Source organism: Lycium barbarum, chromosome 11, assembly GCF_019175385.1.
Source record: "Lycium barbarum isolate Lr01 chromosome 11, ASM1917538v2, whole genome shotgun sequence".
Taxonomy (NCBI): Eukaryota; Viridiplantae; Streptophyta; class Magnoliopsida; order Solanales; family Solanaceae; genus Lycium; species Lycium barbarum.
This window is the reverse complement of record NC_083347.1, coordinates 88,773,696-88,800,326: the sequence shown is the minus strand read 5'-3', so window position 1 is coordinate 88,800,326 and position 26,631 is coordinate 88,773,696. Positions and strand designations below refer to the sequence as shown.

The 26,631-nt window shown below is 38.8% G+C and overlaps 2 long non-coding RNA genes across 2 annotated transcripts; one reads left to right on the top strand and one right to left on the bottom strand.

The window, feature by feature from the left end:
- Window positions 1-13,941: 13,941 nt before the first annotated feature.
- LOC132618695 (uncharacterized) lies at window positions 13,942-17,430 on the bottom strand. The gene is made up of 4 exons (XR_009574261.1): window positions 16,522-17,430; window positions 16,143-16,198; window positions 14,445-14,507; window positions 13,942-14,246 (listed from the first exon to the last, which is right to left on the bottom strand). It is a non-coding gene; the product is annotated as an uncharacterized LOC132618695 (long non-coding RNA).
- Window positions 17,431-17,653: 223 nt separating this feature from the next.
- Window positions 17,654-23,515, top strand: LOC132618696 (uncharacterized). The gene is made up of 3 exons (XR_009574262.1): window positions 17,654-17,869; window positions 18,245-18,386; window positions 23,290-23,515. It is a non-coding gene; the product is annotated as an uncharacterized LOC132618696 (long non-coding RNA).
- The last annotated feature ends 3,116 nt before the right edge of the window (window positions 23,516-26,631 follow it).

Here is a 26,631-nt window from a genome sequence, read left to right as displayed (position 1 = left end):
GGCAAAGTCAATGTCTTTTTCTAGAGGAAGGCCTGGAAGTTCATCTAGAAATACATCCGAAAATTCATTCACTACCGGAACGGATTTGAAAGTTGGCGACTCTGCTTCAGTATCACAAACTCGGACTAGGTGATAAATATAGGCCTTGGTTATCATCTTTCTCGCCTTAAGGTAGGAAATAAACCTACCCTTTGGAGATGCCGTATTACCCTTCCATTCAAGCACGGGCTCTCCCGGAAATTGAAATCGAACTGTTTTCATTCGGCAATCAACATTAGCATAACATGAAGCCAACCAATCCATACCATAATCACATCGAAATATAACATTTCCAGCTCAATTAAATCAGCTTTGGTCTGGCGATCGCAAATCACAAGTACGCAATTTTTATACACTTGTCTAGCTATCACGGGATCACCAACCGGAGTAGATACCTCAAAAGGTTTAATTGGCTCAGGTTTCACCCCAATACGACCAACAATATACGGAGTAATATAAGAGAAAGTAGAACCCGGATTTATCAATGCATACACATCATGGGAAAATATGGACAATGTACCTGTAACCACATTCGGGGAGGACTCAAGATCCTGTCATCCGGCTAATGCATACACACGGGGCTGCGTGGCACCTGGAGTAGATGTTCCCCCTATGTCTCTACCTCGGCCTGCTGACATCTGGGGAGTCTGACCTACAGGGCTCACTGAAGATGAACCTGCTACTGATCGTGTGGGCTGAACCCCAACTCTACCGCTGATCGACGGGCAATCTCGCATCATATGCCCAACCTGACCGCAGGCATAGCAAGCACATGTGCCCTGGCAACACTGTCCGGAATGCAATCTACCGCACTGGCTGCATCGCGGTACCGGGGGTCTCCTCTGGCCATAATCTCCCCTGAACTAAAAGTCCGAAGCTCACGAACTCTGACCCTGTCCTGAAGGAAAGGAGCGATCGAAGCTCCTACTTTTAAATCGAGGAGGTGCACTAGTCACCGACTGGCCTGAGTGTTTGGAATAAGTCTGCCTCGATCCCCCTCTATAATCGCTACCTGCCCCCATAGATCTGGCCCTCTTGCTTTGCCTTCTATCAATATCATGATCACCTCTTTGTGGTTGCTGTCATCCCTCTAAATTCTGGGCATGGGCTTGTATTCGAAAAATATCCATCCCATCTTGCAATGAAGCCGTAAGACAATCTTTAAATAAATGTGGCCCTAAGCCACTCACAAAGCGATGCACTCTATCTCCCATCTCGGCCACCATAGTCGGGGCATATCTAGTCAATGAGTTAAATTGAAGGCTATATTCCCGGGCCCTCATACTTCCTTGCTTTAAATTTAAAAAGTTATCCGCTCTAGCTCGACGGATCTCGGGTGGCAAATAGTGACGGATGAAAGCATCTACAAATTCTTGCCACACCGGAGGAGGCGCATTTTCTTGCCTTGATGCTAGCCAGTTATTATACCACAATACAGCCATATCTCAGAGTCTATAAGATGCAAACTCCACAGGCTTAGTCTCAGAGGCATGAATAATCCTTAATGTTCTCAGCATCTCATCAATAAAGCCTTGCGGGTCTTCATCCGGCTTTGACCCGATAAACTCCGGAAGATTCAAACTCATAAAGTCATAGGCTCTGGTACTAGCTGCCCGATCACTTGAACTCACATTCTGCCGCTGTGCCTGGGCGGCAACCAACTGTGTCAATAGATGAATAGCCTCGGTCACTTGTTGACCCGAAGCAACCGGCGGAGGAATTGGAGCTGAAGCTCTTCCTTGTTCTTCTACATTGGGCGGGGTGGAGGAAGTATTAGATAGAGCCTCATTTTGTGACTCGCCCTCTTCTACATTCATTGGCGGATCTCTTTCTACCCGTCTTTTTGTCGTAGTCTTGCCCTTCTGGGCAGCTGTAGCTTTTCGTTTTGGCGGCATTTCTGAAATCACAACACACTATTAAGAGGGGAAAATCTTATAACACAGCTCTATCGCATGATCTCTTAAGATGAAAGATGGTCATTTTTCCTAAATGCCCTATAGCCTCTTGTTTATTAGCGTGGCGCGCAACACACCATAAAAATGACTCTACTAGACACGGCTCGTAGACACTTCCTAGGACTGAACTGCTCTGGTACCATTTCTATCACGACCCAACTAGGGACCGTGAGGGGTACCCGTGGCTAACCACCGAGCACCGCTCGTTCTACTACTCATTATACTCAATAGGCCTTCTTTTATCAAAATCATACTCAAATTATTAGAAAATCATTTTTCATTTGAGAACGTGAATACTTTTATATACATAATCCCCTCGGCTATCAAAATGATAATATACACATATATACATATATACATAGTGACCTTGTGAGACTATATAACCCACACTACGTATCTACGAGCCTCTACTAGAGTACTAGACATAGGAACGGGACAAGATCCCGTCATGCCCAAAATATACATGTACACAAAAGAATAACCATAAGCACCTCCGGAACAATGGAGTGCTTCTTAAATCAGCTACTGGCTCCTACGAGTCTGGATCAAGCTCACCTCCCTGTCTACCTTTGGGCATGAACACAGCATCCAAAGAAAACGGACGTCAGTACGAACATTGTACTGAGTATGAGAGGCATAAACAATAATGATACGTCAATGAAATAAAAGAGCACCAATAGGGAACATTTGTATCTGACTGTCAATCATAGAAGAAATAATGCGTGCTGGCTTACTCATAATTATCATCATGTCATATATGCATAAATGTATAAGTTGCCCATCCATATCGGATCGGTGTGATAATCATTAGCCTGCGTCCAGGCCTCCCGCGTCCGGGGTACCATCTCATGCCACCCACTAGTGGTGTCTGCTCATGCCATCTGGCCATGGTGTATACGCTGCCCGCCTTGGCGGTGATTGCCCGGCCATATAGGCGCGGTGTTATATCATCATCATAATATGCTCATCATATACATGCATAAAGACTCAAGGACAACTATACTTTATCGGGGTGACGTAAGGTCGTGATCCCCCGATTTCATTATCGAGCATTCATTGACATTCTGGCTCACCTTGAAAGAATTAGCATATAAGGTGAGTGTGTACAATAACGACATCAATGGGCTAAAGATAGCATCATTAGCTTTATAGGATCATCATATCATGGATTCTAGATTCGTTAGACTCAAACTTATCATCATCATTATCATACTCATAGTGTATCTCTTATTTCATATGGCTATTCATGAACAAGGGCTCTTAGTTTTATTGAAGATAGGAAATTCATGAAGAAGAAGGAAATTCATGCCATAAGATTCATGCCTTATAAGGAAAGGACTAGCCTCACATACCTTTAACTCTTAACTAATCTATCGCTTGCTTGTTCTCCTTCCATGCCACGTTTCTACCTTCAAGAGAAGTCGCATGAACGTTAGCTAATCGACTATAAGAACATGTTACTACTTCTAGGGAAAATTGGCCAGCATTTCCTTTATTTATACGACTTTTCCCATATTCTATATCAACTCCATTGTTTTAAAAGGCAGTGTCAGGACTCGCCCCGGGGCTCGCATCGGGGCAGGGCAGTGGCAAAACGCCTTGGGGTTAACGTGTGGGGATTAGTTCCTATGAGGCTTACGCCCTAAGCGCCCAACCGTACGCCCTAAACACGCCTAACGCCCAACGCCCAGGGCTCGCCTAACAGTTCTTACACAAATTATTTTTAAAATTCCTTAATTAAAATCATTCACCTTCATAATTGTTTAACAAAATAATGATACTTAATAGTTTTTCGTCTATAGAAATAGAAGATTGGGTGTAACTCATATAACAAGTCGTAATATTGGATATTTACTATTTGAGAACGTCGTGACGGTGAATATCACTTAATTTTTTAAAACAAAACACATAGCGAAATTGTACATTTTCACTTGTCATTGGTCATAAGTCCTATGTATCAGAATTATCATATAATTTTATTTTTTGTTCATGAAGAAGTTATGTTTTAATTGTAATATTGATAAATTTTATTGATTATTTGCTTATAGGGAGATAAAATGAATAGTATGATAGTAATAGTGTTTTAAGAAACTGTGTTTTTTTCCGTGTTTGAAAGTCAAAATGTTGGAATTGTTTTGCATTTCATAATAGCTTTTATTTCATTGTATTGTTTATACTTGTAAAATTATGTTATATATAATTACAAGTTATAAGCGGTGTATAATGGATTGCTTTGATCATTTTTTTGTAAGGATCAAGCGCGCGCGCGCTCACACACACACACACACATATACATACATACATATATATATATATATATATCATTTATTTACAGTTTTCTTTTATTTTTTTAATGTAATTTTACCTATTTAAAAATATTTATTGTAATTATATTATTTTAAAAAATACTAAAAATTAAATACTCATGGGGCTTACGCCCCGTGCCTCGAGGCTTACGCCTCGTCGAGGCGTATGTAAAACACCCCGCCTTACGCCCCCGCTTTTTAAAACACTGATCAACTCCCAAACATTCATAACAACCTTCACAATACAATAGACAACAATCATCATTCATTTACATTATCTGCAATTCACCATTTTCCTTCAATTTCTCCATAATTATGGTTATAATTCATTATCGCATTTTCTTACATATAATACTTATTCCATATTCGAAATGTCATTCATAACATATTTACAATCAAAATACATCACTAATCATGACTCAATCCCAACCTTTACTCAACAATGTCACTATTCACACTTTCATGACTCATCTCCTATGTCTTTCTACAATCCAAGTGTTTTCAACTTTCAACACCTTAAATAACAAGGAATGATCATGAAACTTACCTTGGATGATGGATAAACAACCCTTGAATGGAACTTCGCTTCTTGCACAAAAACCCTAACTCACTTTCCTTGAGATTTCTTGGTGTAGATGAACTTTTGCTAGGTTTCATACACTTGTTTTCATGGATTTGGTGTAGTTGATCATGGTTTTACCTTGAATTCTTGTGGTTGAATGATGGAGAAGGTTCTAGAGGTTTCTTGAAGAGAGGAGAGTGGAAAATGAAATGAATTTATGAGGGGAGGGTCCTTATTTTAAATGTTGAAATCTGTCCAGACCACAATATACAGACCAACATACGGTCCGTACATTTTATATGAACCGTATGTGTGGCCGTATGTTTGGTCCAGTAAGTGGTGTCCCTCTTGGATAATTATACGACCTAACATACGGCCGGTATAATTTACACGGCCAGTATGTTGGGCCGTATAATGCCCAGCTGTTCCGATTTCGTTCTCGTCGACTCGTTTGATCTCCAATCCTTATGGAACCTTCTTGACACTTGTTTATCACCTCAATACCAATCTAAGGGACGTTATCACTTGTCTCCTAAATGTCTTTAAGCCATCGTTAACTCGTCGCTCATAATTCTTTACCCGACGCGCAACATATCCTGTGTTTTCCTTGATAATCCTTCTTCCTTTTCGTTAAATGTCTTTAAATCTCGATTAGGATCATCAAATGCTATTTCTTACTTATCGAAATGTCGTATACTTTGTGCCCTTCGCTAGCCTATTCACTGTACACTAACGGGGAATTTTCCAAGGTCTAACACTAAAGATGTCATTCATCAAAGTCATAAATGCAGTCGGGGCATTGGTAAGCCCAAAAGACATCACTAGAATCTCATAGTGGCTATATCTCGTCCGAAAGGCTGTCCTCGCAATATCCTCCGCCCTGATCCTCAACTGGTGGTAGTCTGAATGCAAATCAATCTTCAAAAACACTGAAGCACCCTGAAGCTGGTCAAATAGATCATCAATATAAGGCATAGGGAAATTGTTCTGAATGGTAACCTTGTTCTACTAGCAATAATCAATGCACATCCTCATGGTCCCATCTTTCTTCTTCACAAATAACACAAGACCACCCCAAGGGGAGACACTCGATCTAATGAACCCCTTGCTCAATAAATCCTGTAACTGCTCCTTAAGCTCCCTCAACTCGGTAGGTGTCATCTGATATGGCGGAATAGAAATAGGGCGAGTGCCCGAATCTAAGTCAATACATAAATCAATGTCACGATTGGGTGTCATACCCGGAAGATCCGATGGGAATACCTCTGCGAACTCGCTCACAATAGAAATAGACTCAAGGGGTGGAGATGCAACAGTCGTGTCTCGTACATGAGCTAAATAGGCTAAACAACCCTTATTGACTAACTTCTTCGACTAAAGGAAGGAAATGATCTTCTTCGGAGCAGGACTAGAAGTACCTCTCCACTTAAGCCTGGGAATGTCTGGCATGGCTAAGGTGACTTTATTGGCGTGACAGTGCAAGATCACGTGATAAGGAGAAAGCCAAGACATCCCTAATATAATATCAAAGTCCACCATATCTAGAATCATCAAATCTACCCAAGCGTCAAACCCCATAAAAGTAACCAAACAAGACCGGTAAACTCTATCAATAATCATAGAATCTCCAACCAGAGTAGACACATGAACAGGTATATCTATGCTATCACAAGGCAAATCTCAACCAACGGCATGATATGCAGATACATACGAATAGGTGGATCTAGGATCAAATAACACAGATGCTGCTTTATGACGGACAGAAATGGTACCTGCAATAACAACATTTGAGGCCTCTGCCTCAGGCCAACTCAGAAATGAGTAACAACGGGCCCCACCAAGTCCAGTCTGAGATCCCCTTCTCGCACTCTGAGACCCACCTCTAGCTTCCTGGGAGCCACCTGGAACCTTGAGAACCACTGCAGCCTGACTGAGCGCCGCCTCTCAGAGGAGCAACACCTCGACCACCAGACCATGTTGGAGTCCTCTGTGGCTGATAATCTCGTTTGGGTCAGGAACGCTTCCTAGAAATATATCCAACCTCTCTACATGAAAATAAGATCAGAGGGGTCGAAGGCTGATAAACTAAAGCTGAGGACCTGGATGAAACAACCCTGTCTACTGGTCTGGAAAACGAACTCTCAGGAGCTCTCTGTCTGGGTGGCGTACTAGAAGTAGCCTGCAAGGCTGAATGCACAGGGCGGCCAGAGTATGGATAATACGGCCTAGAAAACTGACCGGCGCCCCTCAAACTAGAATCACCATAACTCTCAGTCTGACGCGGCCTCTTGTCACCACCACTAAATGTACGGGCCTTAGCACCCTCAACCATAGAAGCATGTTCGATGATTGACATGAAGGAAGCCCCCATAGCCTCTATCTGAAGGCAGGGAATCTGTAGAGAGCCAACTAGCCCACTAACAAAATGCCTGATCCTGGCCTCAGTAAGGATCAAAGGAGTGGAATTATGAGCCAGATATAGAAAGCGGGTCACATAGGTCTCCAAAGACATACCCTTTTGCTCAAGATGTAGAAACTCCTCCCTGCGCACTTCTCTCAAAGATCGAGGCACATAGTTCTCGAGGAAGGACCGATAGAACAAAGTCCAAGTCAGGGGAGGGGAACCCTTAGGTCTGCAAGCCACAAAATACCTCCACCAAGTCTTCGCATCGCCGCGTAACTGGTAGGATACATAGTCAACTCCATGGGTCTCTACGATCCCTATCCGGTGTAGCAACTCATGCATATCTAGGATGAACTCATAAGCGTCCTCAGAAGAAGTACCCGAAAACCTCGACGACTCTAACTTCCTGAACCTCTCAACAAGATCCTGATCAGACATGGTCATAACAGCACCCTCCATGGGCCTAAGATCATCACCAGGTGCGGGTATCGCATCAATACGGGAAGCCATAGCTATAACGGGGTGTGCTACCTGAGTAGGTCCCTACTCAGGGGTCTGCACCCCAACTCTGGTCAGTGAACCTCCGACAGGAGTAGTAACACCAACGGCAGCCTGCTGGCCATCTGGATGAAGTAACACCCTGGCCAAAGATAGTATCCTACATGGCCTGATCAGAAGTAACCTCGGGCTGTGTCTATATTGGAGCCATATCCTCGGGCTCTGGAGACGGAGATCTCTCTCGCCGTTGTCCTTCCAAAAGAAGCCCTTCCTCTGGCTGGGGTAGCCTCGCGGCCTCTAGCTTTGTCGCGCCCTCTGGCTGTCGCTCGCCCTCGAGTGCCAGGTGTAGTTACGGGCTTTGGCACCTGACCTTGGGCCATAGTAGCTCGAGTCCTCACTATATGTGAGAGAAGAGATAAGAGTTAGATATCAATTTGATCTTTCCAGATAGAATAAAAGAAAGTGAGATTTCCTTAATGTCCTATAACCTCTCACAGATAAGTGCGGAGCTCATCGTACCGATCCACGAGACTCTACTAGACACGCTCTTGTATTATAGACCGGGTAACCTAGGGCTCTGATACCAACTTGTCACGACCCATTTTGAATAAGTCGTGTAGGCACTTACCTTTCCCACCTCGGTAACTGAACTCTCAACCCAACGATAAGTAAAGACATAAATAAATAAACCAAGCAAGCAGAAAAGAACAGTTACGTAAGTCTCATAATAATATGTAATAGAAACAGTGCGAAATAAGGAAAATACCCCCAGGGTTTTGTCTAAGTCATACAAGAGCATCTAATGAAAAATATACAAGTCTGGAATATATTAATACATAAGTCTGTCTATGTCTCATAATAGAAATAGTAAGACATAAATAGAAATAGTCTTCAAGGCAGCAAACGTTGCATGCTCACCCTGGAAACTCGATGCTGTGTTGAAGACAACATTCAGCCACGGGAGACGAAGGAAGACCCAACCTGGTACTCTGCATTCATAAAAGAATGCAACAAGTGCAGATCAGTACAAAACTACAGTACTGGTAGGTATCATAGGCCGACTAAGTATAGCTAACATAATTCAGACAATAAAGCAAGATAGGCAGATAAATCAACAAGTATAAGTCAAACATGATCAACCAAGTACACATCATCGCCTAAACATAGCATCTAATCCCAAATGTGCAAAGTCTCAATATGTCCAATCTGAACCTAACATCACAAGTAAAAATTACCAAATCATCTCAATATAAACCGTGAATGCAATGCAATAATGTATGAATGCAATGCAATGCCATGCAAATGTTGTCTACACATGTACTCCGGACCGAAATATCGACATCTCGGTTGCACAATCTAAGGTGACTCGTGAAGTATAAGTGCCACTCATCCCGGATCTTTGCCCAACAGACAGGCGAGACCCCAGATCTTTACCCACGTGAGGTGCTCACCGGCACCACCGTGGGGGACCTGTGGAGTTCATACACTCTCTCAGTCACAATTCTGGTACTGACATCGGATATCAAACTCTCTCAATCCACAATTCCGATACTAACATCGGATATCAGACCTCCCATCACTCTCATTTAAAGATCAAGCCCAGCTCATCACAGTGTTTCATCAAGTACCAACAATGTATCAACAGTATATCATGAGAGTGCATGCAATGCATGTATCAACATCAATAATTAAATCAATATCACAAGTACCAGCATAGGTACGCCAACAACATATCATTTTCACAAGTACCAACGTGGGTACGCCAACAATATATCTGTATCACAAGTGCTAACGTGGGTACACCAACAATATCATGAAAGACTACACAAGTCATATAGAATTCTATCCTCGTATCAACATCAACCCGTAAGATACTACAATATCACAATCAAGATGGAACAATAGATTCCAGTATCTACTAACAACACGTGGCATCGAGCCAACGCAGTAGAACAATCAAGTTACAACACAACGGGTGGCTAGCCCCAATCACGCAAAAGGGCACAACCTAAGAAAATATCCAACCCAACTTCATACTCGAAGGTGTACATGCTTTCTCCGATAATATAATCTAAATATGTGCCTCGCTATACGAAGTCTCACCAACGGTAAGCCAAAACCTACCTGGATGGCCGAACAACAACACTAACAATCACTCAATAGCCTTGCCCTTCCGCTAAGCCTCAATACCAAAGAAGTCTAGGCGTATTCGAAATCTAGATTAGAAATCATGAAGAACGATACTAATATTGCTATCATTCAATTTAGGTCAAATCCAACCCTAGAATTGGGGACACTGGGCCCACAAGGGCAAAACGAGAAACTCGGGGGGAAAATATCAAATTAACCACTAGGTGATCATAACCCAACAACTAATTGCTGAATTAACTCATGGATTCACCTAATTTCAAAATTCAAGCAAAACCCCAATTTTGGGTATAAACCCTAACTCTTTGATTCAAGAATTCAACACTAATAATGGAAGATAAATGATTAACAACTTTAGATTCATCACAATCTAGCATAAACTCCATCAATTTCATCATTAATAAGACTAGATAGAACATTCATTAACTCCACTTTTATCTTCCATTACTAAGGAATTACTAAGGAAAGAGGAATCTATGATGATTAGGAACAAGGAATTAGTAAAGAGGATTAGTAGAACTTACCATCAAGAACCTTCACAAATAATCTCTAAGAACAGTCCCCAAGAGTTCTATTTTCTTAATAGTATTAAATGAATGGACTAAGGACTTTTAATACACACTTAAATGAAATAACATGACCGATATGGTTACGGCGGTAGTGGGGCTGCTACAGCGCTACCGCCCCAGCGCCATCACAGGCCGCCAGGACGGTTTGGGCCAAAAGTCACTTGGCCACCCCAGTGGCCATCCCACCGCAACAGCGGTGCCGCATTGGTAGACACCAGGCACCAGATTCCCATATAAATTTTCTAAGTCTCAACTGAAATCTCAAACTACTCTCAAGGCCATCTGTTCACAAACCACATACACAGACCCACACAAAAATATGCTACGAATGCACTCGTGGCCTCGGAATTTCCAACGGAAGTCTCGTTGACCGAGTCCACCCCCGACACCTTATTACCAACATCCCAATGGAAGTCCCAAAATGCATCCGAGTGCATTTGGAACTGAACTAGATATATACACAAGTTCTAAACAACCATCCGAACCACTCGGAATAGATGAATTTTCGAAAAAGGTCTGTTTACCCAAAAGTCAACTTTGGGTCAACCCTTTTTTCGCTTAAAGCTCACATTTCATAAAAAGTCATCCGAATCAAGTCTAGACCCCTCGAGAAGCATGTCAACGGTCCCCTCAGGTCAAAAGTGAGCTAACCAATGCTCAAAAAGGGGCGAAAATGCCGAAAAGACTATAACGACCAGACGGGTCGTTGTAGTCTGTGATCTGTTCTCTGTGCATCTTGCACGGTAAGCAGAGACAACTGTAAAGCTGAGCTACTCACTGCACACAAGTACAACAGTTGAGTTGGCCCATGCTTTAGGTCAAATATTGAATGAGTGGTCTTTATCCATCCCACACGCTTCCCACTATATATACAACATGTTGCAACATCTTGTGTATCACTTAGAAAACCTAAAAATCACTCAAAAGGTGCAGCCGTCACAAGACTTTCCAAGTGTTCAAAAAAGCTAATCACAAACTGAAGGTTCTGTTTCCAACACTGAAGATGCTTTATTCTCTTAGTTTGTTTCATGTGCTTTAACTTGTAAACCTACTCTCTCTTATAAGAAGCTGTTGTAGGTATTTCAAATTCTTAGTAGTTGTTAGGCAATTTACTTGTCAATCTATTAAGTGGTACCCTTGGCTAGTTTAGTCTAAGGTGTATTAGTTGGGTTTGGCTAGAGGTAGTCAACCTTAGTTTCCTTAGCTAGAGTTAGTCAAGTGGAGGTGTTTGCAATAGGTGTATTGCAAAGGTTGAGGGACTATAGGAGTTAGTTCCTAGGTTTCCACTATTGTAAGGGTTGAGGGATTATGGGATTAGTTCCTAGCTTACGATAGGTTGTAATCTGAAGTTGCTCGTGTATTGGAGTTGAAATCCTACCGGGGTAGATCGTGATTTTTAATCCCTTGAGCAAGGAGTTTTCCATAGTAAAAATAGTGTCTTTTTTACTTACTGCATTGCATAAAGGAACTGGTACTCAACCAGGTTCCTCCATACATTGTTTGGTGGACTTATGGCCTACATCATAATGTTACCCAACAAAATCTTAAATCAGGTTGTCAAGAATTTCTTTGTAAAGCTATATGCTCAAGGCTTACTAGATATAAATTGTTAAAATTTTGCTGAGCATTTTCTTCTTCTTGGTCTCGTGTTACTGATGAAAGCATTATTTCATGCTTCTGGTTATTTCCTTTTCTTCTTTTTATCGGATCATGTCCCTGAAGGGATCTTGGATGATTTTCTTATTATTGTGTTTTTCCCTTTTGTAAAATGTTACAATATTTTTTAACATCTAAGATTAGTTTGTGAATTCAATGAGATCTTTCATGTTTATTCAAATATTAGAAAAATATTAATTCGTAAAATTGATTTTTTAATACCGCGCTAAGCGCGGACAATTTTACTAGTATATATAATAAAGCTAGGCATAGACAAAGTGATGTGGCAACTCTCTATGGCCTCCCTTGGCATTTATTATTTTTCTCAATTTTTTGACCTTTATCAATATATTTCTATTTTTTTACTATTTTTTTTAAATTTATTTTTATTACATAGGAGTAGGGGAAGGGAAAATAGGGAGGGATTACAATGTGGGAATTCGACCCTCACCAACAGGGTGAAAGTTCAGGTAGTCAACCAACTGAGCTACTAGGAATGAGAGTTTGAGGGACCAACACGGACGAACATTATTACAGTTGAGTAGCTCCCATCTATATTTTTTAGGCTTAATTGTCTCAATCGCTAACACAAACATCTGAAGTTGATGTGCTCAGATCTGGCTGTAAAGTAAATAAGTAAAACTTTCAGAACTGATTGGAAAGACAATTTACCGAATACTCTGAAGAAAATATCAACCTCTCACTATAAAAAAAGGAAGAACACTAACATTGATCTACTAAACATACAAATTCCGAAACATCATGGTAGCTATACTGACCAATTAATGTTGATAGTTTTGGCATATATATCAATCCAAATTTTTTAGTTTAGAAAAATAATTACATTAACCCTGTTTTCATCAGCTGTCACACAAATTTATATATGCCACCTGATCTATATGTGCTCGATGCATCAGTTTCTTTTCACGGGACATTTTTATAAATAACATGATAGTACAAAAGAGTGTAAGTAATCTAAAATATTTAAGTAATCTAAAATATTTAATCTTAAAATTGAGTTTTAAGTAGGAAAATTCAAATTTAATTCACGACATATTATTTAAAAGATGGCTCAGTATTGTGGTTTACTTATATAATTAAAGAAAGCTGATGCATGACAATGGTGAGAAATAATATATGCTTCATGTTTCCAACATAGCTACTATTATTAAAAATCTATGAGCATACGCAAAGAAACGAAAAAGACAACTGTAATTTAAGAAAAGAGTTACAGAGCAAGCTAAAGTAATGAAAGTTGAAGAACAAAATAATGATAAAGAAGATCCAGAATAGGTTAGAACCAAGAAAAAAGGATGGGTATCCAAAACACCAATAGATTAACAACCACCTCAAACTGTAATCTTATAATTGGTAATGCAATGATGTAATTAACAAGCACTATGGTGAATATGACATCTGAGTCACTTGCTGATTTTAGTCGTGCATTTCATATACATATGATTTGTGCACAACTGATGAGGTTGTTCATGGGAGAGCAGGTGTTAGAAAACTTACAATCGACACAAGAAGACCACCTATGCTGGTCATCAACTAAACCTGAGGAGGCTATTCCCCAGTTCAGATCTAGATTATGGCTTCCACCTTTATGCCGATGGGAAAATATGTCTTTCAACACAATAAGTACAGCACAAAAAAGAGGCAACAATCATATGGAATCCAAATATGTGGGAAATCCTAAACATACTACCTCCCTTAATTGCATGTTATAGTGGCCCTGTCTACGCCCTGAGCAAGAACAAAAGACCCAAGTCCAGTCAATGTTAAAAGTGTAAACAACATAAAGTAAAAAGCAGGGGAAAGTTGAGCTTTGATCATTAAACCTTGTAGCTACTATCTTACAGTCAAATGTATAGTGACATGATAAAATACCAAGAAAGCCTTTAGACAGCTATATCACTGATAATATGATATGCCTAAGCTATGGTAGGATAAGCGATATCAATTCTTTCTGAGATATTGCCTTATCGGAGCCTCCCATCGTCCACATTTATGCAGCCTGACTCTCATGTATATCGAACTTCCTCTAGAGAAACCAATGCTCCGACGTCGGAGTATGTGCACAAATTCTTCCTTTGAGAAGTTCGACATCTACATATCAGTCACAAGACAATAACAATAAAACAATTTTTTTTTCCTAAGTGAGAAAAAAGATTTTAAATTTAGGAGGCTCAAATAGTTAGCTATCCCAAACACTTGTTTTAGATCATCGTGATAATCATCCTATGCATCTATGTGGAGGTAAAAGCTAACAGAGAAAATAGAAGCAAATAGAAGAGCAACACTTACCGGAGTCCGAAAGGATGGAAAACAGAGGCATGAACAGAGAAGTACCTCATCGCAAAGTGAAAACTGAAATGAAAAAGATGGAAGAAAATAAACCAATGACAACATCAAAAGAAAAAAGTTTGATAAAAATTGAAACTCCAATGGCAAAGAAATCAATCATTGACATGAAATTGAGAAACCAAAAAGAAAGGCCAGCAATCTATTGACTGTTTGTGCTATATTGAAATTAATCTGGTTTGAGGGCATTTAATATTTTGTTTAGCTCATAAGAATCAACAAAGGAGAGATAGACATCAATAAGGATCAATTTTCAGGTCGAAACACAAAAAACCCATTTATTAAAGGTAACAAAACACTCAAATTTTAACTGAAAAAATAAGAAACTCACAAAGAAGAATTGAATTCAACAGATGTATACAAAAAAAAAAATCAAGAAAACAAAAATAAATTGTAAAACAAAAAGTACCTTAGCATAAACCACCATGATAATCCTTTAGTTTTTTGCAAAGAGAAAGCAAGAAAGAGTGATCAGATAGAGAACAAAAGAGAGAAAGTAAAAACTTTCCAGAGTTTGTTCCTTATTTGCTTGAGTCTATTTTCATCTACTACTGTCACACCCCATCCTTGGTAAGGCGTGACTGGCACCCAGCACCTTATGAGAACTGAGCGAACCAACTTATAACTTGCATCCTTCATGACTCGAATGGTAAAAATAAGGCTAAGGGCTAAATATGAACATAATATCATGCATAAATATATGTGCAATGGGCTACGATGCCAACATAACTATCGACACAACATAACTGAGCTATACACAGGAACTATCTGCAAAGCCTCTATGAACATGTCTGAAGTATATAAGTCGGGACAGGGCCCCCGACATGCTCCGCACAAAAATCATACATATACAACTTAAACTTGGCAATGCTCCAGGAAGAAGTGAAGCTCACCAATCAAAACTGTTACCTGAAAGCAGCCTACTGCGGAAGATCCTCGTCTCGTCTACAGGAAAAAAACATTTCATACACATCCATACACAACATACATACATATGCATTCGCATACATTTACTATACATACATCTATCATATTCGTACCCAGCCCTTTTGGGACTCGGTGTCATTCGTACATGCCCCTTTAGGGACTCGTTGTTATCCGTACACAGCCCTTTCGGGACTCGTTGTTATACCCAACTGATCAGTGGGATGCAATGCATACATACATACATATACATAAAAATAACACATAAATGAAGTCAACATCATAATTAGCATTATCGTTATCACTATATCCTTCCTCAGAAGATCAACTATCGTAAGGTGAAGTCGACGATGTCATGGGAGTCTCGAGGATCATAAACGTAGATAACATTGAAAATCGAATCATTATCTTCGCTATATCTCACCTCGAAGGAATGAGTGACATGAGGTGAGACCATTAACAATAAGTGAGATTAAGGGATTCATGGAATGGCTCAATAATCTCATAATGCCCTTAAATCATAGCTTCGGAATTTCTAGAAGAAAATCATCATCATCATCATGTTCGTCATAGAAAACATCTCATCCTTAGTATCATAAGAAACTTTTAAGAATCATGAACTTCTAACTTTTGAAAACAAGGAGGTTATGAAAACATTTATGGAATCATAACATAGGAATCATGCCTTTTTAAAGAAAGGGACTAGCCTTGACATACCTTTTTGGTCGCCTTAACTTTAACTACTCAACGCTTATCCTCCCAGGCTCGTAAATCTATATTCAAGAAAATTTATACTATTGTTAGACTCACCTTTATACGCTTGTCTTAATCCTTCAAATAAATCTTTCTAGAATCTGCCGAAATTTCGGCAACATCTCCCCTGTTTATATGCTTAGCCCGAAATCTCAATTCAACAATCAACAACAACAACAAAAATACCAACATCAATCATAATATTCTCAATACCAAAATACTCCATAAACATCCCATATAGGGTTTATCCCATAGTTCTACCATCAAAACTATTATATGGCTATTTGACAGTTCTATCTCCGTAAATAAACCAAAATTAACATTAATAATAAGAGATTCATACCTTTCTCCCGATAATATTGCTATATATTCACTTCTCCACCTTGAATTTAAGCCAAACTCTACAGTAAAATGATGTTATAGTCACAACTATGCACCATCCGAGCCTTGATTAGCTAGAATCACTCAATTCTCTCAACTTTTTTATGAGATAAATGCCCCTATATGTTGCTGAAATTTTTCATCTGATTTTTGATGAAAAAAAGGGGACTTGACCCTTTTATAGGTGGGTAAAGTCGATGGCATTGTAGCAGCTACTGTAGCGCGCGTTTCTGCGCTGTCAGCCTAACTTGTAACGTCCATAACTTTCTACTCCGATATCGTATCGACGAGCGGTTTGTTACGTTGGAAGCTAGACTTGAAAATCTTCATTTTAGGCTTTGGAAACACTTTAAAACTCCTCATATACTAGGAGATATACCCCTCCAAAGTTGACCCAAAATTCTGTCAACGTTTTCCAAATTTTCAACAAACTTATTTTCTTCGATTTGCTTGATCCCGGAATCTTCCATAGCTTATTATATGAACTCAAATCCTCGTAACCATAAGGTTGGTGCATATAATCTCATATATCCTTGAAGGTAACTCCAGTATCCTTACTTAAAACAACCATCGATACTTATAAATTTCAAAATACGAAACCACGGGGTGTAACAACTACCCTTTCGTCCACGTCTATTTTGCACTTCGCCTCTTTGCTCTTTCATATAGTTTTAGCATAAAACCCGAATGTTCTGGTGTTTGTTAACCCCTTTCTCTTTCGAGGCCCAAAGACATACACACAAATGATGGAACTGATTTCACAAGTTTTAATTCAACAACAAAAATAACTAAGGAGAAAATGAATTATAGGGTTTTAACCAAAGAAAAGGAAATGGCAGAGATAAGGAGATGGAGAGCGGTGAAAGAGAAGAACGGAAGATGAAGTGTCCATTCAATACGCCTCTAATTGACACGTAAGCTATAATGAAGCACTGAAAGGACAGAAATGCCCCTAGATTGGTATTATAGGATGGGGAGCACACACGTCGAAACAAGCCTTTTCTATATATGTATATCAATCAATCAATATATTTCTATTTTTTCTACTATTTAGAAGTGAGAGTTTGAGGGACCAACAAGGTTGAACATGGCACTAATAAATTGTATGAAAAGCCGTTTAAATTGTACAGTGAAGTTGGGCCAATTTACAGTACTATTGTGAGACACATGTATCATCTTTTTCTCCATGGAACACGTGTACTATATATTACAATGTAAACAGAGAATATATACTCTCTCACTCACTTGCAACTTAAGAGAATCAGGAATAACTTCACTGATCGAAATTCATTCTTATGATCAGCTAAGATGTATGCTCCGATTTTTTCTTAGAGTTCCTATCCTATTGATCTCTTCAGTTCCTTGTTTCTCTTGGTCTTGCTTTATATTAAAACTAATCACAATTTGTATGTGTATCTTAGTTTTCTCTGCTTTTGGGTATAGTTTCTAGCTATGATTTCTACATGCATGTTAGTAACTGTCTTATTTGTACATACATTGTCTTTCTTTGATGAATTTGATCTTTGTAACGAATTAATTAGTGCAAACATAGATTTCTTACGAAATTCTAAGATATGAAAAGTGAATTTAATTTTGAAGTGAATTATGCTTCCAAGTTGTTTAATAATATGCCCCAGTTAACTTATTTGAAGTTTCTTGTTGCCATTTTCCTTTTCGAGCTGCAGCAGGACGATCTTTATCAGCAATTGAGTAAAGGCACTTTGAGAAGAAAGTAAATTTATCTTACCTTGGTGATTCTAGGGCTACTGTTCAAGACTTGGGTCACTATGTTGTCTATTATCGTCTTCCACAAACTAAAGGGGCAAGGTACTTATGATATAAAACACTTTCATCAGCCTTTTTATGATCTATTGCTTTTTTATGGTATGCAGTTTTTTTTTATTTATATTCTTTCCCTGGGAATGGAATTCTACAACTGAGTACTTCTTTTGCTTAAGAGTTGACGGAGTATGTAGTTCCCCAAAATTTCTTTGACAAGTTATTTTTTTTAAGTTAGAGGTTTTTCCCATGCTATCATATATTTAACACTCGGTATCTCTTCATGTAAGAGTAAAAGGACGTCTGGACAGAATGGTACTATCAAAAAAAGAAGCTTTGATGACCTTTCTAGAAACTATATAAGAGTCGTTTTGCCTGGCAAGTTCTCTTAATTGCCTATTCCCACTCTCATGTGTGTGAATCTTGAGGATTGTATTTGAGGTTTCTCAAAATTTTCTATCTTACTAATTTTGAAGAATGGCAATGACTTTGTCAGTTAAAAAATCGTTTGTTTGTTTCTTTTTTATGTTTTCAAAACATTTTCTCATTGCTGTAATGAAAAATAATTTATGTTCAGAGCTGGAAAAGGAAGAAAAAAAATGACCTCTTCGGCTCTTCCCTTGATTAAAATGACATTTTCTTCATGTAGTACAAGTAACATGTATTTTACATGTATTGGTATCATGCCATCAACTTTGTAGACCCGTTGTTTTATGTTTAGGAAAACATTGTGTCACGACCCAACACGCCGTGACTGGCACCCACACTAACTCCTAGTGGGCGAACCAATACATAAGTCATCTATTCATTCAAGTCCGTTTTTATATTGGCAAAATTTATCAGTTATTACTCATTCAAGCATAAGATAATCAAAATAAGTCATGCCATAAAAATAGTGAAGTAAATGCGGAAGTTCTAAATATTACAAAATCCACAAAATCCGAAAGTCACCGTACAAAGACTCTAATCTAAAACATGTCTAAGGAATGAAATCTGTCTAACAAATAGTCATAACGTCCAGAACAGGAAATAGACATCACAAGAGGAAGATCTTTGGGCGGCCTTGCATGGATAGAAGCTCACCCTAAATCTGTTAGCAACGTCCTCAACGCTAGATGTGAGGGTGGGTAGCAGTCTCTGTATCACAATCTGCACTCAAAAGAATGCAGCAAGGTAGTATCGGTACAAATACTATGCACCGGTAGATATCATAGGCTGACTAAGATTAGTATCATGCATATCACATAAAATCAATAGAATAAACAGCCAGCCAACAGACATGAAATAAATAAACCACAACAAGTCAACCACGGATAATCAACACTCATGTCACCCAAAATATCAAGAAATCAAATCAATAGGAACCACAGACGGGAATAAGTCTACCACAATAACTATACTCACTGTACACACATGCAAACTGATGTCATTGCTCAGTAGTCATGACCTGCAGGGGACCCATGGTGTCCATGTACCACTCGTTTCGGATACTCATCGGACCCGAGCATAAACCTCCGCTTTGAAAAGAACCTCGGACACGGGCCATATTAATGTATCTCTCGTTTTCGGAACGAACCTCGGACCACGAGCCCATACTCTAAGCCACATTTGTGCCTTTCCATATATCTATACATAATAGTATTTCTTAACCTCTCATTATCATTGTTCGAATCATCATTCCATATCACAATTTCACCGAGAAGGTCATTTTAACTTTTCATGACAACAACATCAACTGCAGATTCAACACATATGAATAGGGTCACGAAGCCTACACAGTCACTCAATAAATCACATATAGGAGTTCTAGCACACAATATCATGCATGAAGACTAGAAATGCTTTCTCCTATAGAATTCACAACATATACAGTCAACTAATCAAAGTCTAACTCAAGTAGACCGTAACCTACCTTGAACGTAGAGCTGGAACAACGCGAATCACTCCGCTATAGCTTTTCCCTTCCTTAAAGCCCTGGAAAGCTCAAAGTCTAGAAATCGAAGGCTCAATGAGTCACAATTACTCTAGTCACAAATACCAATTCAAGATTACCCTTCCCTTTACCCCATTCCAATGGGTGAATAATTTTCTAGGTGTAAAACAACCTAACAAGGCCTTAGTAATCACTAATCATCAAACTATAACAATGTTACATCAACATTCCAACTACAAGCAGTTTCCATGGTCAAGCTACCATTTTTATAGAACCCTAGGTCTCAATTTACTTAGTTCATGGCTCTAAGGGTGCAATTCATGATTAAGAGGAGTTACCCCAAGACATTAGATGATAAATAAGTGATAACAACCATAACACATCAAGTATAGAAGGTTTATTAATTTCTAAGGTTACTATTACTAATTTCACCATTGAAAATGTTACACCTCGGAAAATTTTCCGTTCATGCACAGTGAATAGACTGACGAAGGGAACGACGTATACGATGTTTTGATAAGTAAGAACTAACATTTGATGATTCTAAATGAGATTTCAAATACATGTGAGGTAGGAGACGGAAGATGTTAAAGAAGGCAAAGCATATGTTGGGTTTTGGAAAGATTTACGAGTATCGAATTAATGGTGGCTTAATGACATTTTGGAGAAGAGTTATAATGTCCCTTAGATTGTTAATGAAGTATTAAATAAGTGTTAAGAAGGTTGTATAAGGATTGGAGATCAAACGAAACGATGAGGACAACTTCGGAAAAACTGTGAGTTACACGACCACCTTATACGGACCGTGGAATTTTATACGAACCGTATAAGGGTCCGTATAACCCAACATCAAGAATGTATTCCATGGTGGTGAACCACGGACACTTATACGGACCATACAATGTTATACGGACCGTATAAGTGGTCTGTATAATGCCTGGCGGACTGATTTAGTTGCAAGTATAAATACATGTTCCCACTTTTATTTTCTCATTCTTTCCACTTCTTCGCCTCTCTCAAGAGTTATAGAGGGTTATAAACATTTCATCAACACAAATTCAAGACAAATCAAAGGTTCATATCATAAATCTAAGTGAATCAAGTGTAAGAAACCCATTAAAGTTCAGCCAAGGCAAGGAATCCAAGTGAAGGTGAAAACTAGGGTTTTGCTCAAGTAAGGAGTTTCCACCCAAGGTTCATTCCTACACCATCTAAGGTAAGCTTTATGTTATTTCCATGTTGTTTAAGTTATTTGAAAGTTGAAACACTTGGATTATAGAAGGAAATAGAAAAGGGGTTACAAATATGAGAATAGGGACATTTTTGAGTAGTAGCTTAATGTGAATCATGATTCTTTGTATGTTACGAGTATGGTTATGTTATAAATGATATTAAGAACATAGGAGAAACATTATATTAGGATGAAGGTAATGTTGTACTATGACCATGAATATGGATGAATTGAAGTGGAATTGTGAAATGAGGGTAATGTAGATGAATGAAGATTGTTAGTTATGATATCGTGAATGTTATTATAAATGTTTGGGAGTTGATATACAATATGGGGAAAGTTGTATAAAGAAAGGAAATGCTGCCCAATTTTCTCTAGCTTTAGTAAGCACGTTCATATAATCGATTAGCTAATGTGAATGTGAATTCTCTTGAAGGTAGAAACGTGAGCGTTGAAGGAGAGCAATCAAGCGATAGAAATTGTTAAACGAAAGAGGTATGTAAGGCTAGTCCTTTCTTTCTAAGGCATGACTCTTATGGCATGAATCCTCTTATTTTTTCATGATTTTCCTACGTATTGGGAAGTATGAATATACGAGTATAAAGAGCTTCATACGAGATAAAGAAAAGAGATACGTTACGAGCATGACAATACCGATGATGGATCTAAGTCTAGAAGTCCTAAAGCTCATGATACGATATTCCTACGAAGCTAATGACCCTTATATGATTTCTATGATATTATTTCCCTACCTCTCCATGACTTTCTTACATTATGGGAACTATGAGACAATATTGATAAAGAGCTTCTTATGAGATAAAGATGAGAAATATGTCATGAATACGATAATAATGATGATAAGTTTAAGCCTAGAGATTCTAAAGCAAGATATGATGTCTATGAAGTTGATGATCCTATTTACGATCCCTTGATGTTGTTCATGGTGTACACTCACCTTAAAATGTTAGTTCCTTCAAGGTGAGATATCATGAATATGATTACTCCATAATGTAGTCGGGGGTTCTCAACCTTATGTCACCCCGACATTGTTATAGATTGTCTATAAGATCTAATGCATGCTCTATGCTAAGTTATGATAAGGTTATGATATGCCTATGATAAGTATGATGACGATAATAGTGATAACGATGACGATGACAATGATAATAGTGATGATGATAATAGTGATGACGCCAAAGATGTTTATAGGCTTTTATGTATATGTGCCTATGAGTGGATATTATGAAACCTCGAGCTTATATGGCCGGGTAGAATATATATATATAATACGCGCGCACCATTGCAGTTGGGTACGGATAACACTGAGCCTTGGTAGGGCCAGGTACGGACAATACTAAACCTTGGTAGGGCCAGGTATGCATAACACCAAGCTTTATTATAGCTGGGTACGTAAGACACCGAACCTATATGGTCGGGTATGATACTACTATGTATTCTAATGTATGAAAAGCCCGGAAGATATGTATGTGATATTGTCTAGCCACAACGTGGCTGAATACGGATAATGTTTAATGTGTATGAGAAAATACGGTATTATGATATATGTATGATACGATGATGTATGTGCTACGATGATACGTGTACTATGATTATGTAATATATGATATAGGCATGAAAGGTATCCTCCCTTAAAAGTTACGCAGGTTATATCTTCATCTTATGTCTCATGACTTCTCTATTATGTTCATTTCATTAATGCCTTACATACTCAATACAATATTTGTACTGACGTCCGTTTTGTTTGGACGTTGTGTTCATGCCCACAGGTAGACAGGGAGGCGATTCAGATTTATAGAAATCGATAAGCAGACTTTTGAGGGCACTCCATTATTCCGGAGGTGCCATTGATTTACTATTTTATGTACATGTATGTTTTGGGCACAACAGGGTCCTGTCCCGTCCATATGTCTAGTACTCTAGTAGAGGTTCGTAGATACGTATGTGTGGGTAGCATGGTCTCACGATGTTATTATGGTATGTATATTATTTTGATAGCCGAAGGGCTTATGTATGTAAAGGTAATTATGTTTCCCAATGAAAAATGATTTTTCTATGATTTGAGTATGAATTTGATGAATGAACGCTTAATGAGTATGATAAGTAATAGAACGAGTGGTGCTCGGTGGTGAGCCCCGGGTACCCGTCATGGCCCCTAGTCGGGTCGTGACATGATCATCTTTTTCTTTTCAACTCATTACTTCATATACTTTACTCGTTCTAACTTGGTATAGGATATTCGTAGGAGATGCATCTTCCTTTAATCATAACATGACTACTTCTTAAGCGCGCGTACTTTGCGGCGCATTTCCTTTCTTTCTATTCCCATTCTTATTCCTTTACATTCCTTCCTCCTCAATTTATCTTATTTCCTCCTGTTTTATAATCAATCCTTTATTCTTCGCACGAGGAACCCTATTCTTAACTTAGTACCGCTTTGTCCTTTAGAATATACTACCTTTGTACCACCCATTCTTCGCTTCCAAAACTTATTCTATTCATTCTGATCATCCTCTCTCGTCCTTATTGTGTTGATCCTTCTCCTATCAATCTTCTTATTTCGTTATTCATCTTTCCATAGTCTTGGTCTTTTACTTCCAGCTAAAGATATCACTCATTCTCTTGATTATACAAATCACAAACTACTACTACTTTGTCATATCACTTTTCTCTGATTCCTTTTTCGAGTTTGCTTGCTATCATTTCTGTCATCGAGGAACCCCTATGCTGGACTTTCCCCTAACAAGGTCTTATAAGTTTTCTCATCTATTGCCCTATGGCTCGCTTGTTGGTTTCACACTTGCATTCACTCTTTATTCATGTAGAACATGTCACATCTTTAGTCGTTTCCTCGCTATACTTTGTATTACAATTCTTGTTACATTCTCATTATACCCTGATCATAATCAACTCTATAGGGTGACACTTCTCGATCTCATTCGCAAGCCCGCTTATAAAATAGAATAAACCCCGCAAAGTAAGCATACTCTACCTGTTACTCTTTCTAATCAGCCCTATTACACTTACCATATAAGTTGTTTTACCAATGGACTCACATTCGTTATACCCCTGCCTCAGTCATGTTGTTACTTTATTTTGCAAATAGACTTGTCGTATTTTACTTGCACTTATCCATCCAATCAATACTTCAGTATCACACTCTATTGGGGTTCCCCTTTCTCTTCAATGTCATGTTCTAGTACTACCAGTCTCCTTAATTTACTCTAGCATTTCTCTTTACCGTCTCAATGTCGCTCTTATAATTGCCATTACTACTTTTGCACAACATCTTTTCCCGTTAGGACCTATTACAAGCTTATATCTTATCTCCTTTAGATTCTAGGAAAATTTTGGCGGAGTTTCCTCTATATTTCCTTACTATCCCAAAACCTGCAAGCAGCAAATACCAGCAATGCCTCACAGGGCCAATATATTTGTACGACATATCTCAGCCACACAGGGCTCCCACTTCCAAGTAAAAGCACAAAGATGTCGAAACTTACCTCATATATCACGCTTCGAGATGTACCTGATCCTTTAGCGATATGCCCTGTTATCCCTTCCTATTTACTTTCTGTTTCATCCTTCATCTTTACATTTCAATCATATCTCAATATTCTTACTCTATTCGACACACATCTTTCGTACCGTCGCTTACCTTTGTTCTGATTCATTCAATTTGCATAGTGCACAACTTATAACTGAACTTACCATCAAGAGACACATTTAATCAATTTCTCTATCATATGAGCACTGACTTACCTTTATGACAACCAATCCATTAACGTATAAATACATATTTCGATATCGTAGCCTCAACGAAGGGGCTTACCTCCGTAACTTTCAATGTCATCAATCACTTTCTTCTATCATTACCGTTCTTCTGCTGCAATCAAGGGTTAGTACAAGGAATCTCATTTCCTATGGCTGAGCTCTATCGCATGATCTCAGAGATGAAAGAAGAGTAACCATCCTAAATGTCCTGTATCCTCTTGTTTATAGATGTGGCACGCAACACACCATAAAAAAGACTCTACTAGACACGGCTCGTAGACACTTCCTAGGACTGAACTGCTCTGATACCACTTTTGTCACGACCCGACTAGGGGCCATGATGGGTACCCGGGGCTCACCACCGAGCACCACTCGTTCTATTACTTATCATACTCATTAAGCGTTCATTCATCAAATTCATAATCAAATCATAGAAAAATCATTTTTCATTTGGAAACATAATTACCTTACGTACATAAGCCCTTCGGCTGTCAAAACAATATACATACCACAATAACATCGTGAGACTATGCTACCCACACATACGTATCTACGAACCTCTACTAGAGTACTAGACATATGGATGGGACAGGACCCCGTCGTGCCCAAAACATACATGTACATAAAATAGTAAATCAATGACACCTCCGGAATAATGGAGGGCTCTCAAAAGTCTGCTTATCGGCTTCTATAATCTGAATCGCCTCCCTGTCTACCTGTGGGCATGAACACAGTGTCCAAACAAAACGGACGTCAGTACGAATATTGTACTGAGTATGTAAGGCATGAATGAAATGAACATAATAGAGAAGTCATGAGACATAAGATGAAGATATAACCTGCGTAACTTTTATGGGAGTATACCCTTCATGCCGATATCATATATTACATAATCATAGTACACGTATCATCGTAACGCATACATCATCGTATCATACATATATCATAATACCGTATCTGCTCATACACATTAAACATTATCCGTATTCGGCCACGTAGTGGCTCAACAATATCACATACATATCTTTCGGGCTTTTCATACATTAGAATACATAGTAGTATCATACCCGACCATATAGGTTCGGTGTCTTACGTAACCAGCTCTAATAAAGCTGGGTGTTATGCATACCTGTCCCTACCAAGGCTTAGTGATATCCGTACCTGGCCCTACCAAGGCTTAGTGATATCCGTACCTGGCCCTACCAAGGCTCAGTGTTATCCGTACCCAAATGCAGTGGTGCACACGCATTATATATATATATATATATATATATATATATATATATATATATATATATATATATATTCTACCCGGCCATATAAGCTCGAGGTTTCAT